General features: G+C 37.9%; 1 protein-coding gene across 6 annotated transcripts in view; it reads left to right on the top strand.

Annotated features, from left to right (window-relative positions):
- Nucleotides 1-16,457, top strand: part of METTL25 (methyltransferase like 25) — a 143,082-nt gene extending 126,625 nt beyond the window's left edge. For 2 of the 6 annotated variants that reach the window (XR_006381376.1, XR_006381374.1), the window contains 2 exons: nucleotides 14,974-15,081; nucleotides 16,180-16,457. The gene's annotated coding sequence lies outside the window, so the exon portion shown is untranslated. Of the gene's footprint in view, nucleotides 1-9,572; nucleotides 9,665-13,027; nucleotides 13,048-14,973; nucleotides 15,082-16,179 lie in introns of those variants that run through there. The other 4 variants (XR_006381373.1, XR_006381372.1, XR_006381375.1 and 1 more) reach the window with 4 other exon arrangements.
- Nucleotides 16,458-22,774: the final 6,317 nt, after the last annotated feature.

The raw sequence follows: 22,774 nt of genomic DNA, 5'->3' as shown, positions 1-22,774 counted from the left end.
GTGAGTTAAATTGTTGTGTGTCCTTGTGTAAGCCACTTTAGTATTCAGTATGCCTCAATTTCTCATCTGTAAAAGGAATATAAGAATAGAACTCATTTACAAGGTTGTTATGAGGATTAAAGGAATAAATATGTTTTGAACTCCCCCAAAATATTCCCAGGGAATCTGTTAATAAAGCAAAATTAAGTTTATTAGAACTCTCTGTAGTATTAAAGGATTCTGCCTTGACAGTTTCTGAAGGTGAAGTCAGGAGACGATATTTACAGGATTGTAAAGTCTGGGCTCAAGTGGTTTAGAAAAGGTGGCTCTTTTCAGGTGGGGACTAGACCACAGTTTGGAAAAGTTCATGACAATAGTTTTATGATTGGTATCTATAGCAAGGGAAAGGTCTTGAAGAAGTCTTTATAAGCAAACTGTTACTTGATAAGTGAGCTTTTTGCTAAGGTGAGCAGATTGTCCAAGATAAATAAATATATGAGTTTTTCTAGAAACAATGAAGTTATTTATTGGCTTACAGTCTTAACTTTCCTGGGCAAAGTTTTTCTTTTCTTTTTTTTTTATTTAATTTAATTTTTTTTTCAGTGTTCCAAGATTCATTGTTTATGCACCACACCCAGTGCTCCATGCAATACGTGCCCTCCTTCATACCTACCACCAGTCTCACCTAACTCCCCACTCCCCTCCCCTCCAAAACCCTCACTTTGTTTCTCAGAGTTCACAGTCTCATGGCTCGTCTCCCCCTCTGAAAGTTTTTCTTTAACAAACAAATCATGTTGGTTTAGGTGGTCTCAGTTCTTAGACCTCTGAGCTCTGTCAGATTAATGCAGATCGTTGCAGTTCTCAATGTAAAGCAATTAGTTCTTGGTACATACATATATTAAGCAAATAGTGTAGGATGGTAGACTACATCTAGATATATCAGTAATTCCATTAAATATAAATTGAATGCTTCAATTATAAAACAAAAAGATTGACTTACTGGAAAAAGAGTGCCCAATAACATGTTAGTTAGAAGAAACAGAACTAAAACAAGGGTACAAAAAGTTCAAAAGTAATAGAAAAGGCATATTTGCAGATATTCATCAAAAGGAAAATGTATGAATGAAAAGTAGATATTAGTTAATGTCAGGCAAAAAAAAATTCTTGACTATAAAGAGAAATCCTTCATAATGAAAAAGCTTCAGTTTGCCAGGAAATATAATAATTATTTTTTTTTAAAAGATTTTATTTATTTATTTGAGAGAGAGAGTGTGAGAGAGAGCATGAGCGAGGAGAAGGTCAGAGAGCGAAGCAGACTCCCCATGGAGCTGGGAGCCCGATGTGGGACTCGATCCCGGGACTCCAGGATCACGCCCTGAGCCGAAGGCAGTCGTCCAACCAACTGCGCCACCCAGGCGTCCCGGAAATATAATAATTATAAGTTGGCATGTGTTAATAACACAATCTCAATATATAAAACAAAAATTAACTATAAAAGAAATAAATCTACAGTCATGTTGGGAATATTTTCATGCTCCCATCTATCTTATGAAAAAAGCAAATGAAATCATAAAGATGCGAGATTTGAACAATGAAAAAAGTAAAACTGACCTGATGGACAAATACGATACACTGTTCCCAACCACTACATCATTTTTTTCAAGTACACGTGGAATATTTTTTTTTTAAAAATGACCATGTTCTGGGCTTTGAGATAAATTTTATTTTTTTTTTAATTTTTTTTTTTTTTTAAGATTTTGTTTATTTGACAGACAGAGATCACAAGTAGACAGAGAGGCAGGCAGAGAGAGAGAGAGGGAAGCAGGGCCCCCGCTGAGCAGAGAGCCCCATGTGGGACTCGATCCCAGGACCCCGGGATCATGACCTGAGCCGAAGGCAGCGGCTTAACCCACTGAGCCACCCAGGCGCCCCCTTGAGATAAATTTTAATAAATTTTGGAAAAAATGGAAATTATAACTTCTGACCCACATTGCACTTAAGCTTAAAAAAATTGTTTTAAATCTAAGTAGAAAATTCCCATATGCTTTAAACTTAAGAATTATACATGTAAACAACTTTGGAGTCTCAGAAGAAATCACAGTGGAAGTCAGAGAATATTTTGAGTAATAATGAAAATAACTGAATTATAATGGTAACACTGCACATCAAAACTTGTGAGATGAGCTAAACCATAACATAAGAAAACATTAGCTTTGAACACATATTAGAAAAGGAAGAGACTAAAAATCAAAATATTATTAGTGAAAGAAATGCACAGAGATGATTAACACCTTCAAAAGTTGGTTCTTAGATAACTAATAAGTCTCATACAACTCTGGCAAGACTAATCATTAAAAAGATAAACATACAAATAATCAGTATCAGGAGTATAAAAGGGAACATGCTGGGTTGCCTGGGTGGCTCAGTGGGTTAAAGCCTCTGCCTTTGGCTCCGGTCATGATCTCAGGGTTCTGGGATGGAGCCCCACTTTGGGCTCTCTGCTCAGTAGGGAACCTGCTTCCCCCCCTCACCTGCCGCCTACTGCTCTGCCTCCTTGTGATCTCTCTCTTTCTCTTAAATAAATAAATAAAATCTTTAAAAAAATAAAAATTAAAAAAAAAGGGAACATGCCAAGAAATTTTCCAATACATTTATAACAATAAATGCATGAAACGGAAAACGTTTTCTTTTTTTTTTTTTTTTTTAAGATTTTATTTATTTGACAGAGAGAGATCACAAGTAGGCAGAGAGGCAGGCAGAGAGAGAGAGGAGGAAGCAGGCTCCCTGCTGAGCAGAGAGCCCGAATCAAGACTCGATCCCAGGACCCTGAGATCATGACCCGAGCCGAAGGCAGTGGCCTAACCCACTGAGCCACCCAGGCGCCCCCGGAAAACGTTTTCAAAGAAGCACAGTACGCCAAAACCGCCTCAAGAAGGAAAATAAAATATGAATATTCATACAACTATTAAATTGAATCTGCGATTAATCTTTTATTAATTTCCCACATCTCAATAAAACTACTTTGTAGATGTGGCACAAAATTCAGTCAACCACTGCCTGTTTGCAATACTATGACTAAGACTATTCTAGACACTATAGGTTGGGAAGAAAGATTCATAGAACTAGACTATGACAGTTCCTAATCTTAAGGAGTTTATAATATAGTCATTGAAACACATATAAGAGGCATATGGAAGAGTTAAGATTTAGATAATGATATTTGGGAAGGGAAAAAGGTATGTACATAAGCACTTAGTCCTTTACTCTGAACTACCTTTGTCCTAAACTGTTCACTTCTGTTCCATTCTCCTCTTTAATTATAGGCTCCTTTAGGTTTTTTCTAAATGTGGTCAGTAGAATGGCTTATTCTAGGAGGTAGGAGGACTGTTTAAGAAATAACCTGCTATGTGAAATATTTGCTTTGCTAACCTGTGACCAAAGGAACTGAAAGTCTCCAAACCTCCCCAGATGGTTTGTACTTGGCCAGTGATGCTACTGGCTGCATGAACGGGGATTTATTAGTTGATGTATTTATCTCAATGGATTGCCTCATTAAGTTTGCAGATGTTCTGTCAGTGGAAGACCTTTAAAAAAATTATGCTGTTTTTATTAGAGTTTTCCAATGCACAATCCAGAATAAGAGAGTTAACACATTTCAGCACAGAACAAAGTAGCATGTATTTAAATCTCGTGGGAGGAGAAGCCTTTAACTTGTACTCAGACAGTTATGATTGAACATGTTGAATTTGAGAAAAAAAAAAAAGTATACAAATTCCAACCTAAAATTCACCATTTGGTCAACATGGGACTTGGTGTGCATTAGCTAATCATGTTGAACTAAGTGCACATATATTCTGAGTTAGCTCCCCTCTCAGGAAAGAATCCAGTCTTCATTACTGCTACAACTCTTTAAGCAAAAGACTCAATGATGGTTTTCCATCAAGCAAAGTATACTCAAATAATGTGTTTCAGGGGAAAGATAAAACAATTCCAGATACCATTTGATTATAACAACAAACATCTCTGTATTCTGGTGACTTCAGAATATTTCTAATTTTAATAGACAGTATAGCTGCAGGTAAACCTCTATGAATAAAGGCATACAAAGAGACTTTAAATCATGAAAAAATTAAGTGTTGTATTTCTTCTTAAGCTAACTTAGAAGAACAGAACTAAAAATAATATTGAAGGCAAAGAGATTTACTTTTAACATATATTGGAATGTGAAATATCTTTCTGTGTATATAAATTGTTCCCTTTAAAGGCTCCAAAACTATTCACATTACCAGTTTTTGCTAGGTTCGAGAAGCCATCCCTGAAGAGCCCATTTCACTGTACTGAGGAATGATATTTAGACTTTTTGAGGGTCAACATTTAGAGTATAGATATTGAAACTACTGCAAGGTAAATTGTTTTCTCAGTTAACTTTGCTGTCATTGATAGCAAATACTATTGTTTGTCTTGAAAATAAACAGATTTGAAATTATTTTAAAATATGCTTCATATTTTAGATCTTTAGCACAGTTTTGATATCTACTTTTGTTGATGAGATTATTGGTAATATGTTTTCATTCTAATAAATTAGTCGCACATGCCTGGAGAAGAAAGGATTTTGTTAAAATTATTACTGTTAATAGCATTATTTCTACCTTTAAGATTAATGAAACCAGTAAATTCAACCAAGATCTTCTTAACCATTCTTTTATTATGAAAATTAAAATTAAATCTTATGGGGTTTTGTTAAGTGAATAAAGCAATGTTACAGAGCCTCTGAAGGTCATAGGTCATAGTTGTCTCATGGAGTGACATTGTATGCACATTTATGTCTTGATTTTTAGATTCCAACCTCTCTGTTGTAGAGAGATGCAGATGCATAAGGAGGATAGGATAGCTGTTTGTTGGACAGATGAGAAGTGCCATCTTTGAAAGATAGGAAACAGAAGACCAAATTTCTATAGCTTTACAAAGAACAGAGTATGTGTGTTTCTCATCAAGTAAGACATTAGAAAATCCAACGAAACTTCATTGAATATCTTTAGAACAACAAAGTAGTTCAATAACATGCATTAGGGATATAGATCCTTAATAATCATAACCGTAGTATACGTCCATGGAGCAAGCAGTAATACTTCAGAGTGGTTCACCCATTCCTCATTCTCTCCAGGAATTATTATCCTGAAAGCATAGTGATTTTTTTTTAAGATTTCATTTATTTATTTGACAGACACCAAGAGAGGGAACACAAGCAAGAGGACTGTGAGAGGGATAAACAGGCTTCCTGCTAAGCAAGGAGCCCAACTCAGGACCATGGGATCATGACCTGAGCCGAAGGCAGATGCTTAGCCTACTGAGCCGCCCAGGCGCCCCAACCATAGTTATTTGAATGCCCAATATCTGCTTAAAGACCACTCTTTTATTTTTTACTTTTGTCTACCTTTGTGGTCTCCAAGTTTTTGTGAGCCAAAGAATTAAGGCCTAGTACTATATTGAAGACTATACAAATAAAGCAAATAGAAAAAAAAAATGTAGATATGTTTTCTATAAAAACGTGGTCTCGGGGTGCCTGGGTGGCTCAGTGGGTTAAGCCGCTGCCTTCGGCTCAGGTCATGATCTCAGGGTCCTGGGATCGAGTCCCGCATCGGGCTCTCTGCTCAGCAGGGAGCCTGCTTCCTCCTCTCTCTCTGCCTGCCTCTCTGCCTACTTGTAATCTCTGTTTGTCAAATAAATAAATAAAATATTTTTTTAAAAATGTGTTCTCATAGGAAATATAAGAGCTATTTCAGCTCACTGTTTGCAGGTTTAAAAAAATAATTCAATAATAAGAACCCATTGACATTCGAAATAAGGTATTCATCTTTACTACTTTGGGTACTATATCTCATACTTAGTTTTTATTGTCTCATAAGTATATGATAAGGTATAAACAGAACTTTGTAATTTAAAATTAAAAGTTGCATTGTGAGGCCACTTTTGAAAGACTTGAACACAAATAATAGTGGTTAATTATAAGTTAGGAAGCTCTGGGACGCCTGGTTGGCTCAGTTGGTTAAGCATCTGCCTCCAGCCCAGGTCATGATCCCAAGGTCCTGGAAATGATTCCCACATGAGGCTCCTTGTTCAGCAGGAAGCCTACTTCTCCTTCTGCCTGCCCCCGCCTCGTTCTGACAAATAAATAAATAAAATATTTTTTAAAAAATAAGTTAGGAAGATCAATGAAAACCAGTAGGTTTCCTGCCGAAGACATTAACTTTAATTTTATTTTAATTAAATCTTAATTACTAAGAACAAACCTAAAGACAATTGCTGATTATTAAATACCAAATACCCTGGCATTTTACATACCATATATAAAAGGGTCATGAAAAGAATCAGAGAAGGGATTTTATAAAGAGATCTGATTATAAATCAAATTTCTAAAGTGGCCGTCCAAGCGGTTGTGTACACATCATAATGTTAAGGCAATAACATTCCCCAAAGCTGGTGAAAACAGAGCAATGAATAAAGACTTCAATGAAAGAGTTACAGGGTGTGTTTCTTAGTGACCAATACTGATCTTCTGACCCCCAGAGTGATTAAAAAAAAAAAATTGGAGTCCACTCCATGATGTACTTCCCTGTCCAAAGATTAGTTACCAGCTATAGATAATATATGGAAAGCAAAGATTAAGCAGGAAATTTCCTTCATTCCTTATTTTTCTCAAGTAAACCAAGCTTAGAGCTTATTACTCAAAAATGCAATCCATGAAACAACAGCATCAGCATCACCTGGGAGCTTCTTATAATACAGGACCTCAGTCCCTACCCCAAGTCTACTCAGTTAGAATGGACATCTTTTTTTTTTTTTTTTTTTGGACATCTTAAGGGAACCTCCAAGTGTTTATCGTGTGATAAGTCAGTCTTAAAATGGTTCCTCTGAGATAGTTTTATGCCCAAGAACATGGAATACCCTGCCAGGCTCTGTAGTATCTACGCATTCCATCCCAGGGTTGGGGAAAATGCAAATCCCAAGGGTACTCACAACCTTGCCCTAAATGGACCTACATCTTGGCTTATGCTCAAGAGGTCTGTATCTAAGAAGGTTAGATCCCCCTTTCTTCATCACTGCCAAAGAATAAATACAAAGGAAACCATATTTTCACAACCCCCCCCCCCACCTTTAGCTAACGTTCTTTAACAGGCATTACTCCAAAAGGGCTTGCTAATAAATTTGGGGTTTTGAGTTGTGGGTTTTTTGCAACCACTTTCCTTTGAATAGTTGTGTCTTTTAATTGCAATGTAAAGGGCGCCTGGGTGGCTCAGTGGGTTAAGCCGCTGCCTTCGGCTCAGGTCATGATCTCAGGGTCCTGGGATCGAGTCCCGCATCGGGCTCTCTGCTCAGCAGGGAGCCTGCTTCCTCCTCTCTCTCTCTGCCTGCCTCTCTGCCTACTTGTGATTTCTCTCTGTCAAATTAATAAATAAAATCTTTAAAAAAAAAGATAATTGCAATGTAAAAGATTTAATGTGTAAGTAAATTTTAAGAATATGAAAATATTCTGTATTTTATCTATATATTTCTCAAAACTCTAACTTCTAAAAAATTTATATAGCAACTATGAACAGCTCTTCAAAAGGCCATTATATCTTTTGGTGGACATTCCACACCCTGTGCTGTGCTTCTACTGTTTATCTCAGATTATGGTATCTTTTTTTTTTTTTTTTAAGATTTTATTTGTTTATTTGACAGACAGAGATTACAAGTAGACAGAGAGGCAGGCAGAGAGAGAGAGAGGGAAGCAGGCTCCCTGCTGAGCAGAGAGCCCGATGCGGGACTCGATCCCAGGACCCTGAGATCATGACCTGAGCCGAAGGCAGCGGCTTAACCCACTGAGCCACCCAGGCGCCCAGATTATGGTATCTTTTCACCCATGAGAGCTTTTCGTATTTATAAAGATAGCAAACCTTTGGGATTGAAATTTGCACAGAATTTATTAAGGAAGTCAAGATACAGTGAATCTATTGAGGCAAACAAATCAGGTTCTTGGGCTGAAGTTCAAGTTGCCTTAACACACAAGCTGTCATTTTTACAAATCCATGAAAAATGAGTGAGGAATCTGGCTGTTAAATAATTTGGTCATGCTATTTAAAGCTCTACTTTTTTCTTTTATTGTTAAAGAGAAGTGAAGAAAATATACTTAAATTTCTCATATTCCCACTATCGAGTAGTTATTTTCAGTTGGTCCAAATGCATACATTGTTTGTATTTCCCTTAGTAGTCAATATACCCTTCTATATTTTGCCTCTTTTACCTAATATTGTATAAGAAGCATTTTCCCACAATTCTACACTGCCTTCATAATGATCATTTTTAATGATTTCATAAAAGTCCATCTTAATGAGATATATTGTGTTTACCCATTATTTTATTGTTAGACCTTTAGGTAGTTTCTAGGTTCTTGAATAGTCTCCAGCCTAGATATTTGTACATAAAATACAAGGAAGCATAGGCAAGCAATCTGTGAATGACTTGACAAATCAATTAAGGTAACAAGTCTTCTACATAAATGTGCCAGTAAGTTTAATTCAAACATACCCTCCAAAAATGCACAAATGGCCAGTCACGAAATAAAAAAAAATACAAAGAACTTTCTTATGTACTCCATATGATTTAAAAAAAATAATCTTAATTTATTCTTGGTTGCAAACTTTTTCTCTGGACCAAAGAAACCAACCCAGTAAATGCTAACAGCGTATAGTTTAACCGAAAGTATGAACAGACACAGAAGGCCAATTTAAACAGATGTCATAATCAAAAAAATATTTACTCCACTTACATGTATAGTTAATAGATGTCAAAATGGCCAGCTTGACAGGAAGAAAAGAATTCAGTTATAGATTAAATTGAATCTCCCCAGAAGTTCCATTTTTACTGGCCTCATATTCAGTCCAAAGGTGTTGCATAAGCCCCTTCTTGGCAAGCAGGAATACATCATCAATTTCCTTGACAGTTTTGAAAGTCTACTATTCAAATTGCTCTTTCACCATCCCAGTCTCCATGGAAGGCTCCAATATGTTAACATAATTCCAGATTCACTATTCTCAAATGTGCTGGCATCTGAGCAGCTCTCTCTGAAGGAGTCTTCTTGAGTGGCCAGATCTGTTTAAAAAATTTTAGAGGTGACTCCAACTTTATATTTCTCTTACATACATACCATTTATAGAGTATCATTGGCAACTACTCAATTTTTAAAAGGTTTTTTAAACTCCAAATGACATGATGGGTTAAAATAATAATGCCAAGTAAATATTTATTGAGTGCCTATGCCGTGCTAGGTGCTGTTCTAAGTACTTTATTAACTTATTCAAGCCTCACAATAATCCTAAGAGGAAGGGACTATATTATTTCTGCTGCTGTACTGCAGAGGAAATTCAGATACAAAGAGGTCAAGCAACTTACTCCAGGGAGGAGGACGCAGGAAGAAAGCCATGGAACAGTAAAGGCATGATTCAGATCCCAGTGTTCGGGCTTGAGAGTCTAACTACCTATCCACTACAGCAGCTATTCTACCACCTGATCATTTGAGGGTCTTCTGTGTTGGTCTTATTCCATTTTTTCAGTTTCCTCTTGAGAAAAGCAAGATATTGGTGGATGCATAACCTTCTAGACCTCAAGCAGTTGATGATTTCTTGGCTGTCCTGCCTCTAAATGGGTAGGTATCATAGTCTGCCAATCAGAACTCTTTTTTGCAACTGGCTAGAATAGTATTTGGGGGGTTTTCTTAGAAACCTAAAGAATGTTTCAGTACTAAAGTGAAAGAAAATATGTGTGCAACTAAAACAATATGTAAGGTAATTTTGAGTTTTCTGTCTGAAATAGTAATAGATAATTCTTTTGTTTTTTTGTACTAGAAAATTAAAGCTGAGACTTCAAGTCATTTTTCCCAAAATTACCTAGCTAAAACTTGGAGATACTAAAATATAAAGTAAATTGACAATTGTGATTAATATTCACTCAGTGGCATACTTGAAACGAAGACAAGGTCATTGTCAACATCCTCTCTCCTAACATGTAGCTGACTCCTACTTCTTTAGCAGTGACCATCCTCAGCCCACTTTAGTGTTCCTGGTTTTCTTTAAAAGCAAAGGGGCATCTGGGGAGTGCAGTCAGTTAAGCATCCAATTCTTGATTTCGTCTCAGGTCATGATCTCAGGGTCCTGAGAAAAAGCCCCATGGCAGACTGTGCACTCAGCATGAAGTCTGCTTGACATTCTCCCTCCCTCCCCTCTACCTCTGCCTCTGCCTCTCCACCTGCTCTTGCACATGCACACACATGCTCACTCTCACACACAAATAAAATAAATCTTAAAAAATAAAGCAAAGCCAGTCATTAGATTTCCCTAGCTTTTTGACAACCTCCAATTCAAAACTGGATCCCATGGTTTTCAATCCTCTCTATAACAATGCAATATAGGCCTAAAGCCTGAAAGAGGCTGCTAAAACTCTACTTTACTGAGACAACCTACAGTTCCCCTGGAGTGCATTCCCTTAGCTGCATTCCCTCAGGGAAATAAATCTGAGGTGGACTACAGGGATTTTTTCCTACTCCTCTTTGGTCAATGGGTTGTAACAGTTGTCTAGGTTACTTAACTAGATGAAAAGCAGTGCTGAGGTACACTGAAGAGCGATATTTGGGAGAAAACTGACAATTCCATTTTGAATATGTTGAGTGTAGGGTGCTTTTGAGAAATTCAAGCAATGTTAAAGAACAAAGGGAAGCATGAATACAAGTTTACAAGTTATCAACTTACAGATGGAAATTGAAGCTAGGACAACAAGCATAGGGAAAGAAGAATGGGAAAAGTAGGACTGGATCTTCAATGATGACAGTACGAGGATTCTGTAGAGGAGGATGAAGAACAAAGGAGGCTGAGAAAGCACATTCAGAGATAAATTAGAAAGACCAAAGAATATCATCACATGAACCACAGAAGATATTTCAGGGCCTATGGAGTGACCAGTGGTTGAAAGCGTTTGAGAATCAAGTAAGAAGAGAATGGAAAATTTTCCTTTGGAGTTCACTGATATTATTCGTGAGAGGTTTTTCAGAATTCTGATAGAAGGAGAAGCCAGATTAAGTGGATAAAGAGTAAGTATGAGGTAAGCAAAGTGAAAGAAAGGTCTTCCAGAAGAAGGGGCAGTGTGGTAGTACTATATACATTGGTTAAAAGGATGGGTTCTGTAGAGAAACTGATAAGAGTTCAAATTCTAGTTGTGTTCCTCACTAGCTGTATAACCTTGGTGAGGTTACGTAACTGATTTGTGGCTCATTTTTTTGGTCTGTCAACTGGGTTAGGGTAACAGACCACTTGGGGTTGTGAGAAAGAATAGATCAATTAACAAATCTTTGTAACAAAACTTTGTAACAAATCTTTTGTAACCCTAACCCTAACTCTCAATAAGGATTAGCAACAATTATTTCAAAAACATGAGACAGCATGCCCCTATAGGGGCCTGAAGGTAAATTTGATGTGAACAGTTGAGTATGGAGATAAGATCACAGAGAGGTTTGACAGGATCCTAGATATAGAAGACCTTGAATGCCATGCTAAAGATGTACACTTCTTTCACAGCATAAGGTTTCATTGAGGGAGTTTAAGAAAAGAGTGATGTGATTATATTTCTATTTTAGGAAAATCACTGTGACTATAGGCTAAAGGATGGATTGGAGTAGAATCTAGCAGGAGGACAGGACAGCAGTTAGGAGCCCATTTCAGAAACCTAAATGAAAAGTGAAAATGCCTGGATTAATGCAGAGGAAGTAGAAATGGAAAATAAAAAAAATAATGATAATCCAAGGGGTGAAATTATCATGTCTTCGTTACTGATTGTGTATCATAGGTGAGGGAGAGAATGAAGTCTAAGATACTCACCCTTCACCTCCCCCCTAGGTTTCTAGTTTGGTTGGCTAGCTGAGTAGTATGGCCATTTACTGAGGAAGAAAGTCTAGGGTTGCTTGAGAATTAGGGGGGTTATTGTTCAGTTTTGGATATGCTGTGCAACACCCAAATGATAAAGATATCCAATATGCAACATAGAGCCTATAGGAAAGTTAGAGCTCAAGATCCATAAATGGTTTTCTAAATTACGAGTATTCAAGTGGTTACTGAGGAAGAATATCGAGAGAGAGAAGAGTACTTGGGGAAAAAAAAAAACACAAATGTTTTTCAGAGAATTTATCTAAGAACAGAGCATCAGTTGGCAATAAATGTTAAGCTTTAGGGAAGTTGGTGTATGATAAAAAAGATGATGGCATGGAGTAGTTGGTTTTCTGTAAAGAAGGATTTCCAGAAGGCCCCTGTGGAAAAGGACAGCAGCAGTGGGGAGAATGAGTGAGAAAGAGGAGGAACTCAGCTGTATAGACATAAGAGCATGATGGGGCTAGCTGATGAGAGGTGCATATATTTTGCTCATATGACAATGCAAAGATATGTAGTTCCAAGGTTTTGGTTATTCAGAAGCCATAAAGGCCTCTGATGGTCGCTTTCTGTGTATGATAATTATATTCCAGGCTTCTGATGGTCATATTCTGTGTATGACGTTGTACACTTAGTTTGAGTCATACCCTTTTCCTTACATTCTAGCTTGGTGAGCTCTACTCACATTTCATGACCCACCTCAAAAGCCACTTTCTCTGGAACTCTTCCCTAAGTAATCTTAGCAGGCTTAATTTTTCCTTCTCCTACACTTCCATAGTATATTAGTATACCTGTGTCATTGTAAGTAAAGCATTCCCACTCCACAGTGGAATTCAGAGACATGAACATGATTTTCCCAAGGTGACCAGGTTTTCTGGCTCCCAGGGTCAGTACTATTTCATTCTATCACTGCTTCCCTTCTCCTCCAGGAACATGGAAGAACCTCATGACTACAAACTTTTAGCCACTACAGGAATTTGTTCATTTAGTTAAGAAAGTATATGTAAAGGCCCGTATTAGATAAGGTTTGGAATGAAGGGAGAGACTTTGCAGAGTAGACTTCGGTGCCCTTTGCTAACCTCTTACCTTTCCTACAGATCACCAACGTCATTTATCCCGCCCTCCTTCCCACCATCTCATTTAAAGAGATCCTTTCTTTTTCTACAGGTAATTCTTTTATCTGTGCTCGTAAGTCCTGACCCACAGTTCTACTCCAGAACAAGGGCAAATACCCAAAAAATAAAAAAGGTGTTTGAGAAGGGGGGAAAAAAGGACAACTACCACTAGACTCAGTGTTCTGTATCAATATCACCCCCCTTCTTTGCCCTTATATTATAAAGTTTGAGATTAAGATCCTGTCTGAGGGGAAGCCACAACTCTATGTCTCCACTTCCTGCCTTTATTCATTGCCAACTCAGAGCAACCAGATACCTCTTTGCCATTCCAGCAACTGACCAGTGGCCTAGCTGGCATCCATATCATTAGATCCAAAGGACTCTTTCTTTACCATGCTTTGGTATCTGCCATTGTTGAGGATTCTCATCTTTCAACTTTCTTAAACTATAGATGTTCAGCTTCACCACGTTCTTTTCTTCTTGCCCATATCTTCTACCAAAGGGTGAACCTGGGCAACCATATTTTATACTTAAGACTATAGGTGATAGGAGTGAGAGTAGAGACCTGGTCAGGGTAGCCTAGATCCCTGATTGTGATGTGGCTCGAAAAGAAGAGTTGCTGGGTGTGGTGCATAAACAATGAATTTTGGAACACGAAAAATAATTAAATAAAAAAATAGAAGAGTCAGACCTATCAGATTATCTCTTAGGAATTTGGCATGGGAGCTAAAAGGTCACGATGTATAAAGAGATTCTGGAGGCAATGTTTGACCACGTGAAGCCAAAATTAAGAGGATCAGAAACTGCAAATGAGCAGAGGAAGAGATCTCGAGAGAGAAGAGACAAAACCAACACAGAGAGAAACAGGCCATAAGATTTAGGGAGGTGGAGGGAACATCTGACCCCCAAGAACTTGCTTCCCAGAAGCCAAAAGAGCCACTTTACTTGAGAGTTTTCTCCCATTATTTGTTCCCTCCCAGCCTTCTTTGCAGACTGTTCTCTATTCATCATTCAAATACTAGTTTTTTTCCTTTGAGGGCTCTGTCCTTGAGCCTTTTTCAATCTATATTCTTTCCAAGAAACATGGTCATGCTTTCAAAACTGCCTGAATCTGGTGATGCTCACTCAGATGTAATTTCTGGGCTAATTCCCCCTCCTGAATCTCTCTCCTGAGCTTTAAGCCATGTTTACCCAATTGCCTGATAGACATTGCCCACCTCCAAATCAACCTGTCTAAAATTAAACTTTCCTGTCAAAAGCACTTTTCCTCTGATACTCCTTTTCAGTGAAGGAAACTTGCCTCTGGAAACCAAAATCACCCTAGACTTCTCTCTTTTTCCAATCCATTTAAACATTAAGTCATTTTCATTCAATCTCTTATGTTTCTCTTCACTGCCTCTCCTCTCCAGTCCCACTGCTACTGTCTAAGTTCAGGGTCTCATAAGTACCCTCCTGATTTCCTTGGCATCAATCTCCTACCCCTGCCTTTAACTCTTCTGTGGGTTTCCCATTTTCTTACGGGAGAATCCAAACTCTTTAGCATGACATCCAAATCTTCAATGATGCTCTTCCTGGTTACTTCATCAGCATAATCTTTTGCTGCACTCCATCTAACCATAGTTTCAAAGTATCCAGACTTTCTGGGACTCCTGTAGTATCTCAAGTGTTGCCTCCATCTGGACTTTGCCCTCACTGATCCCTCCCAGGAAGGCTAACATCCCTTTTTCTTCTAGTCAACACTTTTCTATGTTGTCCTTCAATATTTATGATGTTGCCTCCACATATAAGTCACTGTCTTTTTTATGATGTCCCAACTTTGTACAGGTGAATATGACTTTATTGCACTTACCTTTAAAAATGTTTGTATTCCTCTGTCCATCATAGAGGGGCAGAAAACCTATCATTTTTACTGTTTGTCCTATGCCTAGCAGTGAACATGTTCAGAACATGCTGTGGTGAAAAGGGAGGAAATGAATACACTGATCCTCCATGGGAAAAAACTAACCCCTTCCTCTGAGAGAAAAGAATAATGCCAGGTAAGTGAAGTCATGAAATTTTATGGTCATAATTTAAAATGCCTACCAAAAATGAAAAAAAAAAAAAGTCCTCTCCTACACAAGAGCAAGAAAGGGCACCAATCTCTTCCTCAGAAAAGGTAAAGTCACCTCAGTAACGGAAGCAGAAACCTCTAAAAGGTAAGCAGTCTGTTTCCCGTAAGGATTACTACTGGGCAAGATGAAGCAGTTTCCCGGACTAAAGAGAAACCCTCAAAAATATAAAGATTTTATATCCACACTCTTACCTTCATGAGATATCAGGGATATGAGGCTGGAATTTGCTCCATTTAGATCCTGATAAACAAAGTGAAAATGGAGCCCATCACAGAGAATGGTCCCAGTAGCCTGGCAGACAGAGGCAGGAAAGACTCTGTCACAGCTGATAACGTTGCTAAAGAGTCAATTAGTCCCTAATTAGCTGAGCAGCCCCTGCTGCTGCCTGGCTTGAGGACAGTTTAAATCGGGATGTTTCTTAGTAACAGTCTCTGTTTAGGATGTAATAAATGACTCATTCAATTCAGGATAGGAGAGGCTCTCGCTGCTCTAGACTGGGTCCCCTGGGGCTGAAGTGCTAAAAGGAGAGCTCGGGGCTCTAAGTCTATATTCGGGTGTCCCTACACTTTGCCCATGCTGTCTAAACACAGGAGCATGTGCCACCCACCAGTGTGGGAGTGAAGGAAACGCTACAGCCTAGGAGACACACTAAAATAGCCTGGGGAGGGCACCCTGAAGAAGGCCCAGAAGATAGGGAGGGGCCCTTGCAAGAAGGGCTCAGCACTTAACGGCTTCTGGGGAAAGAAGGACCTGCGAAAAAGAACTCCTGCCTGTCCAGATACACTGGCAGTGCAAGCTGAGTATGCTAAGCAACAGTGGGAAGCTGTTTCGGCTTCTGCTTTGTGAGAAGGATTGTCTTCCTTAACACTTCTCGGAGGAGCTGGGGATAGGCAATGCGTCATTCCTCCCTTGGCCATTCTCCTGCCCCAGGGCTCCAAGCAGAGTGGAGTTGGATGCTTGCTCATGTTTCCTCCATGTGACGTGGTCTCTTCCCGTTCTAGTTACTGCTTTCTTATTCTCCAGGTGTCCTCATGTGTGTCAGTGCCTGTGGGAGGCATTTGCTGATATTCTGCCCACACCTCCGCCACCACCCAAGTGAAGAGGAGAAACATCATTTAGGTCACTCCCACGTGTACTTATTAGGGCACAGAGACTGTAAATTGCATGCCTACTTCCTCATCTGCTTAGTGGAACCTAAGTTCCTCAAAGGCAGGAACCATGTGATACACCTTTGAATCTCCAGTTTTGGACCTACAACATTATCTAATCTCACAAGTTTAATAAAGTTTTATTGAACCTTTCTTAATAAGATGAAATGCAATATATTATGGTGGCTCCTGGGTGGCTCAGTTAAAGCCTCTGCCTTCAGCTCAGGTCATGATCCCAGGGTCCTGGGATAGAGCCCCGAATCAGGTTCTCTGCTCAGTGGGAAGTCTGGCCCCCACCCATCCTCTGCCTGCCTTTCTGCCTACTTGTGATCTCTCCTCCCTCTGTCAAATAAATAAATAAATACAATATATTGTGATTATATATAGTATAAGATGAAATAAGGCAGAGTTGGTAGTAATGCAATATTCTAAACTGTAGTAGTAAAGACCCTTGCAATGGAAGACAGCCTAAGTAGTAGGGCTATGAAATGGGAATACAGAGGGCCAATCTGAACCATTTCTGTGCCACAGAACCCTTTGGCTGTCTAGAAGTGACTTTGGGCCTCTTCTCAAACATTTTCTTTTGAAAATACATAATATGACATAATATGACAAAGGAAACCAATCATATTATTACTAAAAGAATTTTTTCAAGTTATGATTTAATAGTACGTGTGTGTTTATTAACTCATTGAATAGTTCTAAAATTCTAATTTTTAAGTGACCATAAATGTCAACAATATTTGAAGATATCAGTAATGTGACATGGAAATATCTGTACCTTCTATTGGCAACAGTTGCAAGTACTACCAGTACTACTGAGGTTTCTTGTCCACATTTATAACTGACGGAAAGCCTAAATTACGATTAGCAGTTAGTGAGAATAAAGAACATTTTCTCCAAGATCCAAGATCACAGGTGCTCTGAATTCTATCTGTGGATCGCCTGGGCTTAGCAAACCCCCTGTCTGTGGAACACAGGGATGTACAACACCTGGAGTAACTATCAGCTCTTTCATCTTCGGAGGAATGGCATCTTCTCAGATCAGTGCAGGCCTCTACCCACACTCTATAGTGAACGACTGTTTCAGAGGTACTTGGGTTCCGGAAGGATATCAATATTCACTTTCTTTATATAAAATATAACAATTTACAAGACTTACTAGAAAACTCCGGTAATGACAGCAGGGTGACATTTGTTTAAACATAGTTTTATAGATGAATGGCACATCTAGGGAGCTCAGAAATCAGTGCATACCTGTTCAGTCTGTTGACTTTTGACAAAGCTGCCAAAGCAATTAAGTGGGTTTAAATGCTTTTGTCAGTAAGTGTTGCAAACAACTGCATATCAAAAAAAAAAAAAAAAAAAGCTTAACCCTTACCACATACCGCATACAAGTTACTTGAAATGGATCTTTGACCTGAATGTAAAAAAAAAAATCTACTAGAAGAAAATCTAGGAAAAAATATTTGTGACCTTTGGTTAAGGAAAGATTTCTTAAGCACCAAAAGCATGAACTATAAGTGAAGATATCACAAATTGGACTTAACAAATTTAAAATGTCTGACCTTCAAAAGACATTGTTAACAGTCCACAGATTGGTGAAAGAAAAATAAATTAGCAAAGCTCCTACCTGATAAAGAGCTTGTTTGCAGAATACATAAATCAACAAAAAATTCAGTAAAAAGAAAGACAAAATATTTGAACAAATATTTCACAAAGGAAGATATACAAATGGCAATAAACATATGCAAAAGTATTCATCTTTAATCATCATTTTTAATGATTTTTAAAATGATTCATTTTTAATCATTAAAAGCACAAGGAGACAGGGAAATACCACTGTACCACCTTTCAAATGACAAAAATTAAAAGGATTGATAATATTGTTAGACCCCCACATAAAACAATGAGAGCTGTGAAGATTGCTCATGGAAATGCAAATACTACACTTATTTTGGAAAACAGTTTAGCAGATATTTATAAGGTTAAACATGTACTTACCATATGACCCAACAATTCCACTCCTAGATATTTACCCAAGAGAAATGGAACCTATGTCCACACAGCAGATGTTAATAGTTGCTTTATTCCTGTAGCTGAAAGTCTATCACCAGCAAAATGGGTAAAATTATTGTGATATATTCATACAGTGGAATATTTCTCAGCAACAAGCAATGAACTACATGCACGTGCAATAACATGGATGAATTTCAAAAGCATTACACCAAGTGGCTAAGTGAAATAAGACAGACACAACAGATTACATTCTGTATGGTTCCATTTATATGACATTCTAGAAAAGAGACAGAAAACAGATCCATCACTGGCTGCCAGTGGGCTGTGGGTAAAGGAAGGGATCATCTACAAAAGGGTATAAGGGAACATTTTGGGGTGATGAAAATGTCCCATATGTTAATTTGGGTAGCGAATGCATGATTTGTATGTTTGTCAAATTAATTAAACAGTACACTTAAAAAGGGTGAATATTGTTGCATGGAAATAATTGTATCTTCATAAAACTTGACTCTTTACAAAATTCTAAAGTTTTATCAGAGAGACATTATAAATGATATTTTGTTACTAGAGCTAACTTGTCCTTTCAGAGAATTTAGTCTTGGGATTTTCTCCCAAAAGGAAAGGCATTTGTGCATACTCTACAGAGAGGAACAGATGCATTGGCTCAGTGTCTTACTGAGTTTGTATGCTATTTGGAAATTGGATTGCTTTGACAAATTACTTGCTAGCCAGGAAAAGCATTAAGGGATTATTTGTCCACCATGATTTCAAATTTTTCCCTAATGATAAAATCATTTGAAACAAAAGGCGGCAGCCAAAGTAGTTTTACTCAGGGAGGTAGTATTTCATACATAGACATGTAAGAAACAATATAAACAAGAAAAGGAGATATACTCTAATTTTTAAATTTTTAAAGTTACTTTAAGTGTTGTGAATAACAGCAGCAAACAATTCCAATCCTAAAAAGCACATATTTTAGATTTCCTTATAAACGCTTCTCAACTTAAAGACTTGAAATTACATATAAATGGGGATGTTTAAACTTCACTTTGCAATTTGAATCTTTACTTCTCAGGCCACTTTAATACCTTCTTAATGCTGTTTGAGGATACTGTTGGATTATATCGATGTTTTTACTTGTTTATGTGCTTTAATGTTTTCCTCCTGTGCTAGAGAACATTTTGCTTTAATAGCATTCTATGTATTTCAAGAATTTCTTTGGAAGTGAGTGATGTGTCTTTCAATAAAGCAAAGAGAAGCTTCAAAATCTTCATAAAAGCAACGTCCTTTGGGGGCGCCTGGGTAGCTCAGTAGGTTAAAGCCTCTGCCTCCGGCTCAGGTCATGATCCCAGGGTCCTCGAGCCCCCAGCCCCTGCATTGGGCTCTCTGCTCAGCAGAGAGCCTGCCTCCTCCTCTCTCTGCCTGCCTCTCTGCCTATGTGTGATCTCTGTCTGTCAAATAAATAAATAAAATCTGAAAAAAAAAAAAGGCAATGTCCTTTGTTTACTTATTAATAGAAGAGTAACATTATCTGTCTTATCCAAAATAATTTTTTTTCATTCATAGGTCATAGAATGAAGAATCGACCACCACTTATTTTAAATGAGTTTCTATGTAACTGCCAAAATAAATGAATTAACTTTTACCTTCAGGTCTCGTACTGTCGTAATGTTAGTTGTTTTCATGAACAGGTGATAATTTATTTTATTTTTTTACTCAGTTTTGCCAGAAAGGCCAAACTACCTTCAAATCTTTCTCATTTTTTTCTGGAGATATGTTTGATCTCCAAGTAAGTTTTTACTGTGTTTACATGATGTCTGTTGTGTTTTATATCTAGGTCTGCTGCTAATAAACTAGCTGCCAGCCACATGGGCTTATTTAAATTAGTTAAAATGAAAAGTTGCATTTCTAAGTCACACTAAACAAATTTCATGTGATCAATAGCCATATGTCGTTTGTGGCTATCCTATTGGAGGGCACAGATATGTAATATTTCCATCATTGCCATAGTTCTTTTGGACAGGGGTGATCTAAATCAGGGTCAGGAAACATTTTTCTTGAAGGGCCAAATAGTAAATATTTTAGAATTTATGGACCAACAAGCAAAACTGAGGCTGCTATTTAGGTACTTAAATAACCATTTGAAAAACAGATTCACCTAAAGATAGAAGAAAAAATAAGCATTCTTTATTTGATGGCTGTAGAAAGCAGGCAACAAGCTGTATTTTTTTTTAAGATTTTATTTATTTATTTGACAGAGAGAGATCACAAATAGGCAGAGAGGCAGGCAGAGAGAGAGAGGAGGAAGCCGGCTCCCTGCTCAGCAGGGAGCGGGACTCAATCCTGGGACTCTGAGATCATGACCGGAGCCGAAGGCAGCGGCTTAACCCACTGAGCCACCCAGGCGCCCAACAAGCTGTATTTGAACCATAGTTTGCCCACCCCTGGTGCAGACCTTTCAGTCCTTGATTCATTAAGCACACCTTTATTGAGCACATCTGTGCTTTAAGCACTGGGGTACATATTAAGCGAAGTGTAGTGAACAAGAAAATGTAGTCCCACATCTTATGGAGTTCAGAACATAACAGGAAAAGCACTTTAACAAAAATTGCACAATTCATCAATTTATAATTTAACAAATAAAATGAAAAGATGAACAGGGTGTTATGAAAGGAAGTAACAGAGGACCCTAAACTTGTGTGAAAGATTGACTTGATTCTAAAAATTATAAATTATCTGCAACTAATATTAATCTGTAATATATGGCAACTGCTATTTATTATAGACTTTCTAGTTGACCCATGTGAGAAAGATGCTATAAAGGATCTAGCTAGTATTTCTAAATGGATTTATGCTTAAATATATGATATTCCTATCTACTGTCTGTTTAATATATGTGAAGTAATAGTACATCTAAAAATTATATTTGCTAAAATAACATTTATTGATATTTAACATTTTATTTTCCTCTATTAGAATCTTTTGTAAGAATAAAAGTGTATAAATTAAATGCTATTTTGTGGCCAGGAAAACTTTTGTGACAAATTAACTACTAAAATGGCTCCAATTTCCTATGGTTTATAATCAAAATTCAAATTGAGGCCGTCATTAAACAAAACAATGCAATGCCACTTTTAAGTTTTTTTAGAACATATCCTTTTTCCCCATTTTTGAGAACTCAGAATACAAATCAGCAAAACAAAATAAAATAAAAATATATGCTCTACCATTTTTCCATATATAGGCAGTGTTCCAAGATTTTATTGGCTTTTCTGAGCCTTATATTGTACTTTGCAGTTGATATAAATGTGGCCTCTTTTATTGTGGTGTCAAGGACTTTATATAAATCTTACTCTTTAACCACCGAGCATGTGAGAGAGCTCTGAGTGAGAAGAAGCCGTTCTAACTTGAACACACGCCTCGACGGACAAATAGGCCAAGCTGAAGTGGTTTAGAGATTACATCATGTGCCACATACCTGCTCTGTTTCAATCAATAAACCCTAGACTATGAAATATGACTAGTTATACATTGAGATGAGGATGAAATAAAGGGAATGAAATATTTTTGGAGGTCATGACATTGCATTTAATTCTTCAATTTCACGTAATTAACAAGCCCAGAAACAAATCATTCTGCTGATTTGGCTTAAGTTGTTCTTTTCTGGTGACAAATGAAGTGCCCCAAGAAGCTAGAATTTGACATTCCCTTCGTGGCTTCTTAGAACAATGCATGTTGGAATAAGACCAAGAGTAGTAGAGTTTCAAAACAAATTAAAAAACAAAAAACAGTGACTGAATCCATCAAGAAATGTTTCCACGTTGAATCGCTAGTTGCGGATCGGCTCTTCTGTGAGCTCTGCACCATTTTCAGCACAGAGCCACGACTGTTCTTCTTTAATGCAACTCTGTGTATAAATGAAAGATTCTGGCTCCCTCGAGGCAGTTATCATGAATTCATCTTTACTGAGAGAGAAAAAAAATGTTACACCTACTTAATCCAGAAGACTGAAAGCTCCAAACAGGAATCAGTTCTTAATGTCATGGGGTCCACTGGAGTTATACTGACAGCTGACATGCATTTTCCTCATGGAGTATGGGACGTCTTCAGAGCACCCAGTGGTCAGTCTATAGATGAGCTCACCCTGGGCTGTTTCCATCTGAGATTCCTTTGGTCTCCAGGAAGGAGCCTCACCCTCTTCACTCATACAATCCATCACTGCTGAACCTGAGGTTGCTCCTCTGATGGTTTCCATTCGCTGGAACCTTTGACACAGAATTGGTGCTTATACAGAGGAAGGGGACACAGTTGGCTGCTGCAATCACAGCAGGTGGTGAGTAGGAGTCATTGGTGCCATGAATCTACCCCACCCTTTGTTTCTGTGCAGGACCTGTGTCAGCCAGATCCATGGGTCCTAATCCTGATTCTTGAGATCTCAGCCATATCAGAAT

The sequence above is a fragment of the Neovison vison genome, chromosome 12 (genome assembly GCF_020171115.1).
Source record: "Neovison vison isolate M4711 chromosome 12, ASM_NN_V1, whole genome shotgun sequence".
Lineage (NCBI taxonomy): Eukaryota > Metazoa > Chordata > Mammalia > Carnivora > Mustelidae > Neogale > Neogale vison.
The sequence above is the reverse complement of the archived record's forward strand: the minus strand, read 5'-3'. Positions and strand labels throughout refer to the sequence as shown.